Source organism: Crocodylus porosus, unplaced genomic scaffold, assembly GCF_001723895.1.
Source record: "Crocodylus porosus isolate Cpor-Errol unplaced genomic scaffold, CroPor_comp1, whole genome shotgun sequence".
NCBI classification, from domain to species: Eukaryota; Metazoa; Chordata; order Crocodylia; family Crocodylidae; genus Crocodylus; species Crocodylus porosus.
Genome location: NW_017728910.1, coordinates 39,792,654 through 39,800,092, shown reverse-complemented (window position 1 = coordinate 39,800,092; position 7,439 = coordinate 39,792,654). Strand labels below are relative to the sequence as shown.

Here is a 7,439-nt window from a genome sequence, read left to right as displayed (position 1 = left end):
GGGGCAGGGATCAGGGGGGCTAGGGGAGCAGGTGGGGCCAGCAGAGGTCCTCCCCGTGGTCCTCTTCCCCCTCCTCTAGCCCCCCCAACCCACTACTTACCAGCACTGGAGCCTGGGTCCAGTTCCCTACAGCTTGCACACTGCCTGCCCTGCACAAGCATGCAGCGTGCTTTAGCACCAGGACACGGGCCAACCATAGAGACACTCTGGCAGCCAAAGCATCTCTGTGGAGGTTCCATCCTCTAGTTGTCTCGGGGCATTGTTCAGGATGGTGTCCTGCCCAGCTTTTTTTCACTTCATTTTTTTTGATCCCTGGATATCTTGCGGTCTAATTTTGCCCCCACACTGCAAACTTGCAGTGGAGGGAAACTTTTCCCATTCCTGTGCATGCCTCTCACAGCATCTCAAAGGGGTTTGAGACACTACAAGAGGCACATGCGGCTTTGTCTGGATTCACCCATATAGTTTTTCATTTAATGCTGAAAGAAATTAATTCATGGGAGACAATCTTTTCACTTTTGTCCTAGGAGTTAGTTGCATATTCTGGATTCAAATAATCCAAAATCACTTTCTTGTTCATGTAGTTTACTATTTATAAGGAAACAGAATCTATGAGCACTAATTAGCTAGAAGATGATGACTTAACACTTCATCTACCACTAGTAAAAATAAACAAATAAAATAAGCCCTTTTCCAGGTCTAGATTTCACATTAGTTCTTTTAGGACATGTCTACATGTGATGCTAGGTTGCCATAGCAACACATTATGGTGATGTAGCATCCATGGGTGTCTACATGTACCCAGCAGCTACTTGGTCTTAGTGACTTGTTCTCCCAGGATAGCATGCCACTATGGCAAAGTAGCTACTAAAAATAAATATGCTCCACATGTATGGCGCAGGAACAATGATACCATAGCAACATGTGTAGGTGCGCCCTTAGAATCCTTTCTGACCTCAAACTTGCAGACTGGATTACAGCAAAGCCCCACGTATGGGTCTATACTTATAGATAATTTGGAAGTTGTGTGACTTATTCCAAATTTAGCAGAAAGTGCCACATTTGATATTATTAAAACATGTTATACCAGATCACCAGCAGTATGCACAAGTATTCCACTGATTTCTGGAACAAGACAGGATGTCAATATTGCTTTTATACTATACAACATACACATAAACCACATAGGGTTTATTCCTCATGGCTTGATCTGAAGCAAAGTCACCTCCAATGCCTAAACTACAGCTTTTCCAGTACTTCTGAAGATATTTTCACTGGTGGGCTATTGACATCAGAATGCACTTTTCACATTGGTCCACAAAGGTTTAAATTTGTCAGCCTTTACAGCATGAGGAAGGTTGTAAGTGGGTCACTTACCTTGCTGCCTTAGATAGCCAAATCATCTCTGATTTCAGGTTATCAGACCAGTTTATTCTACTCAGAACAACCTTGCATTTACAATAAACAGAACCAACCAACTAAAACCCTCTATCCCAGCGGTTCCCAATCTGTGGTACATAGTGGTATGGCAGTAAAACATAGTGGTGGTACATAGACAACCTGTCAATGGTACGCATTTAGCGTACAATCCACGCACCACCCCACCCAGCCGCTTGCTGAGTTTGCAGGCTCAAGCCACCTTGAGCAGCTCCCAGAGTCTGAGCACCATGTGCCAATCTGCACACCATCAAGGCTCAGGTGGGGTCCCAATGATGGTTTTCTTTAGAGCTCGTCTCTGCTCGCCATCCCTTGCCATGTCTGCCCAGTGTCTGCCCAGCACACTGGGCTTTTATTTACACCAGAGGCCCTGCCCCAAAGGCCACTGCACCTGCAAAGCACAGTCTTCAATCAATTCCAGGGGCTCCTCACCCCTCCCTGCTGTTACCTGATTGGTGGAAATGTTCCACCAATCCAAAGTGTCCTTCGCCAGGCCTGGCTTGCTAGGCAAATGCAGTGAGCCTGCCACAATTGTAAAGATATCAGGTGTTATATGAACTAGTACACAAGTTCCTCATGGTGCTCTACTGGTTATATTTTAGAAGTTTTAAAATGATATAAATAAAATGAAAATAAAGAAAATAAATTTTCTCTTTTGTGTTTTTGAGTGTACTCAGCCCTCTTAAATGAGGTCTGATTTTCCAGGCTAGCACCCATTTTGACTTTAAATTTAGTGGTACTCAATTTTCAAAAGAGCTCCACACCAAGCTGTTCTTATTGAGATTAAAACATGTATGTATGGACTTACCTGCTGACACTTCTGAACAGGAATCACAGGCAAAACTGACTGCACCTGCACCTGCCCCTAATGCACCCCTGCCAAGTTAAACCTTAGCATCTGGGCCTTGTGGAAATATGAAAATACATAGTGCTCTAACAATAAGTTCACAATGAGTGTGACTCATGTGTGGACACATGCCAACCCTCTATCTATGCCACATGTTTGTCTCCAGCCTGCACCATATATTGAGTGCATACAGGTCTTTACAAACTGATTTTCTTAAAACATAGTTTGAGTTCTACAGTGGAATAGAGGAAACTTGTTTAAACTAGTCACTGTTTGCTAGCATGTGTTTTATGAAATCCACATCTGGAGTATTGTGTCCAATTTTGGGCCTCCAGCTACAGAAAGGATGGGGACAAATTGAAGAGAGTTCAGCAGAGGGCAACAAAAATGGTTAAGGGACTGGAGCACATGACTTCTGAAGAGACACTGAGGGAACTAGGCTTATTTAGTCTGCAGAAAAGAAGACTGAAAGGGAATCTGATAGCAGCCTTCAACTACTTGAAGGATGGTTTAAAAGAGGATGGAGCTAGACTGTTCTCAGTAGTGACAGATGACAGAAAAGGAGCATTGGTCTCAAGTTACAGCAAGGGAAGTTTAGATTAGATATTTGGAAAAAACTTTCACATTGGGAGGGTAGCAAAACACTGGAACAGGTTACCCAGAGAGGTTGTGTAGTCTCCATCCTTGGAGGTTTTTAAGATCCAGATAGACAAAGCTTTGTCTGGGATGAACTTCTTGTGGATTTTCCTGCTTTGAACAGGGGATTGGACTAGATGACTTCCTGAGGTCTCTTCCAACTCTAATTTTCTATGATTCTATGAAATGTTCTAAGTGATCTTCACAGTCATCTTCTCCATATTACCAAAGTACAAAATTCTGATTTTCACACAGTATCAACTTTGGGGTGCCAAGAGACAGTCAGGTGCCTCATAGTACAAAGTGCCCATGATCACTATTCTAAACATAGAAAGGAGGAGACCCCCCTTTATTATCTGAACAGTGGGGAAATAGGTTATGGTGGCAGGGAACTAGCAGAGACTCTGCTCCTTTTGTATAACATGCCAGGGCAGAAAGCCAGGTCTACAGATAGTTGTGTGCCATTCATAAGGAATGCTTACAACCATGAACCAGTAGGAAACAGCAGATTTTAAAAATCTATTTCAGTATTACAAGGGCTGTCATTTGAAAATATTTTATGTACAATGAGTAAAAGCAGTCTTTAAAAATTATTAGTTTGATAGTGTCATTTTCAATTGGTATGCTATGCTGTCATGTCAAATAATATACAATTTTTAAAAAATGGAGGTTTTCATTGAAATAATCCAAACATAGGTATTATAGAGCCCAGCATGGAACAGGTAATGTCCTAAACTGAAGAACTTTTTATTTTTAAATTTAAAATATAAGCAGTCATCAGGTTTCTCAAGCAGAGACTGAAATCTTTTGTAAAGTTATGCTGATCTGATAAATATTTGATTCTTTATGAAGTACACACCACTGAACTACTGCATAGCTCTTATTTAAGACCTTCCTATTAAATACCAAGAGAAGCTTAGCCATAAAACCTTTTAGTTGCAGTGTGCACCTGCTGAAGATTTTCAGAAGGGCAAATAAATGGGTGCAGATTGAGAAGTCAATTACTGTGAATAGTCCTTGGGGAGGAGGATGCCTGAACATTGTCACTAGAGTGAAGGTGGCTTTGTTGCTTTAGGTATCTGTCAGTGCAGATTACATAGAAAAACAGGGAGTGGAATGAGCCAGAAGTACAAAGTTTCTTTATATAAAAGAAATGCCAGGGGAAATTTTGCTCTCTCCACTGGCAATATTTGCCCACTATTTGACTGTACTTCATTATATTAAAATCATTTGGAAATTCCCCTCAACTTTAATGAGAATAAGACCTAGTCCTGTAAAAATAAAAATCACACCGTCCTATAATTTTGTGTTTGCATTAGGGCAGTGTGAAAATAAGGCAGCCGTTTTGTTTTGGAAGCATTTCATCTCATTTCAGTGCCCGAAACACCAAATCTGAAATAAAAATGAAGGCTCCGAAACATCTCCAAAATGAATCAAAATCATCTGAAATGTTTCAGAATAGTTCAGATATTTCATAAATGGGCTTGCAAGGACACAGAAACTCTGAAGAGGGAGGAGTAAAGGAGTGTGGGGAGGACTGCTCTGATATTGACATCTATAGCTGACTAGTGTCTGGGAGCTGTCCCTGAAATCCCTTCCAGCACCACTGCTCTGGGGGAGGGACGGAGAAACAGCATATAAGTCTTCGTGTGAAGCCGTTCACTGTCTTTTGTGAAATGTCTCTTGGAGCATGAGCAGCAGAGCACAGCATCTGAAGGGTCTAGGCTGGTAGCAGTAGGTAGTGTGTTGCTACCAAGTTGTAGCCAGCCATTAGTCAATCCTTTCCTACTTACACTTGCCTACCATCCCTATTGTTAATCCCTTTCAAATATTTCTGCCCCCAAAATAATCTTATTTATTCTTGGGTTTTTTTTCACCCCAATCAAAAAGAAAGCTGTGCTTTGCCTGGCAGTGTGTCATCCATCATTGTGTAGGAAAGCACAACACATATAAATTATACACACTTTCCAGCACACCAAACATTAAGTGTGATAGAAAGGCAGGTGCCAGGTCTTTTGCCAGGGGATCAAGGGGGCACAGGGAGAGCTGAAAGTTCCCCCTCTCCCCAAATTTAGATGCACCCTTGTACCTAGCAGGCATGAGGCTTCTGCTGCTAGTGGCAGCAAGGAGGTGGGAGCAGTGTCTGCACCTGCCCTACCGCTACTAGCACCAGCAATATTAATAACCCCCAGCACTACCAGCATGACAACAAGCACCAGCATGACAGTCTCCTCCAACCCAATTTCAGTTCTCAGCCTGACCCTTCCAGTGCCAGAGGAGAAGCTGGATCTGGAACCAAGGAAGCTCAGTGCTATAGCCAGAGAAGCTCTGGGGAAGGAGGGGGAAGCTGAGTTTGTGCTCCACATGCCTCAAAGTTCCCCTAGACCCAGGTCTCCTTCTCTGGAAAGCACCTTGGATGAGGTTAAGGTTGTGGAGGCAAGTGTTTCAGCTTAGTCCGTTCCTCCAGTTGTTGTGCCTCTGCCTGCTGAGCAGGGGGATAAGGCAGGATCTGCACCTTCATCAACCTCCTGGATACAAAAACTCATGGACTCAATACAGACACTGGATTTATGACACACTATGACCTGCCTAACATCTGTCTCCCCAGGTACCTCTCCACTTTTACCTGGCTGCTACATCCCCCTTCATTGCCTCCCCACCCCCCCGTTTCCATCCTGTCTCTCACCCCCTGATGCCTCAATTTAGATTTTCACTGACTGGCTTTCTTGCCTGCAGCCCAGACTTTGGCTTCTTTACTATTTATTCTACTCAGGAAGAGCACACATCAGCTGCAGATGCTTCCTCAGCCTAATAAAGGGTTTTTAAACCCCAAAGCTTGCTAAGATATCTTTCTCCAACTATCCAGCTGGTTTAAGAAAAGATATCAGAGGTACCCTCAACTAGTCCATGCTGGCACCAGGACTGAAAGGGGGGTCAAAGGGCCAGGGGCCCACCATGAGGAATGCCCACAGCAAGAGCCTTGGGATTCCAACTGGCCTGAAGGTGGGACCAGGGCCTAAGGGGGAGCCAAATGTCCCAGGGAGGGGACTATAGCTGGAGGGAGTGAAGGATGCAATGTGCAAGGCTTGGGCCACAGTGTAAGTGAGGTACAGAGCTGTGGAATGGATGTCACCCTAAGACACCTAAATGGGCAGCCTCCCACCTGGGAAACATCTGATTCAGTTTTCCATCAAGGCATGACAGAAAAAGAGGGGCAGGTGGTTGACCCAGAAACAGGTGGATGGGCAGAGCTCTAACTGGCACCGGGAAAACCCCCTGTTACAAGCTACCATCCCTGCTGGTTTCATCCCGCTCTGCCTATACACACACACACACACACACACACACACACGACACAAGTTTCACTGAACAATTTGAGGTGCAACTTCACAGAAACCGCTGCACCTATCTCCTTGAACCCTGGCAGGCTTCATTCCCTGAGAAGGGGCTACCATCCCTGGTGTTTCCAACCTGCTCTGCTTTAACGCACACACACACACACACGCGTGACACGAGTTTTGCTTTTAACAGTTTGAGGTGCAGTTTCACAAAAACTTCTGCATCTATCTCCTTGAAATTTAGCAGGCTTTGTGCTCTCAGAAGGGGCTACCATTTCTGAAATTTTCATCTGAATCAGGCAGGAGATGATAACATTATAGACATGTTAGTGATGCTCCATTATAGCCTATGGCTGAATCACCAAAACAGTGTCAAAACTCTGACACAGATTTGGCTGAATTGAAATAGAACAGTATTCTGAAACACTGAAATGCATCAGTGTCCCTCCAAAATGGCCAAATCCAAAATCAAATCAAAACATAGCCATTTTGAACAGCCCTCATCTGCATGTATTTATAGGTACAATTAATTACAAGTTAATTAATTTACTTATTAAATTAATTAATAATTTAATTATTATTAATAATTGCTACAATTTCTACACGTCATTGATTTTGACTACACAGCCCATTGGTAATAGAGAGACATATAGCAAGCAATGATTACCATTACTTCTTCAGTTTTCCAAAACATCCCACTGCATCTTTTTAACTAACTTGTAACTGTTTCTGTCTTGTAACAAAGGACATCTTTACATGTAGTCTGGGGTGGAGAGGGGCAGATTTAGAGTGGCTCCAAGAGCTGCCCTAAGTAAAGTGCCTGCAAGTATTATGTATATTCAATGTCCCATTCTTCAAAATGGCAGGAAGGGCACTTTAGTTAAAATTAGTTTAAAAATTTTTATATATTTTTTATTTTAAAGCAATTTGGAAGCCTATCCATGCTTTGCTTATTATGATAAAATAGAATCTAAATACCTATATATTTTGGTGATTGATTTTGTTTTGTTAATCATTGAAAATAATTTAATAGATTTTATAGACATTAGGGCTGGAAGGGACCTCGGGAGATCATCGAGTCCAGCCCCGCACCCAAAGGGCAGGAAGTCAGCTGGGGTCATAGGATCCCAGCAAGATAAGCATCCAATTTGCTCTTGAAGGTGTTCAACGTAGGTGCTTGA

The 7,439-nt window shown here is 42.9% G+C and overlaps 1 long non-coding RNA gene across 1 annotated transcript in view; it reads left to right on the top strand.

Annotated features, from left to right (window-relative positions):
* The window catches only part of LOC109308725, a 17,292-nt gene that overhangs the window by 4,336 nt on the left and 5,517 nt on the right, over nucleotides 1-7,439 (top strand). Inside the window, exon 2 of the long non-coding RNA XR_002100701.1 lies at nucleotides 6,458-6,462. This is a non-coding gene — a long non-coding RNA (uncharacterized LOC109308725). The remainder of the gene's footprint in view (nucleotides 1-6,457; nucleotides 6,463-7,439) is intronic.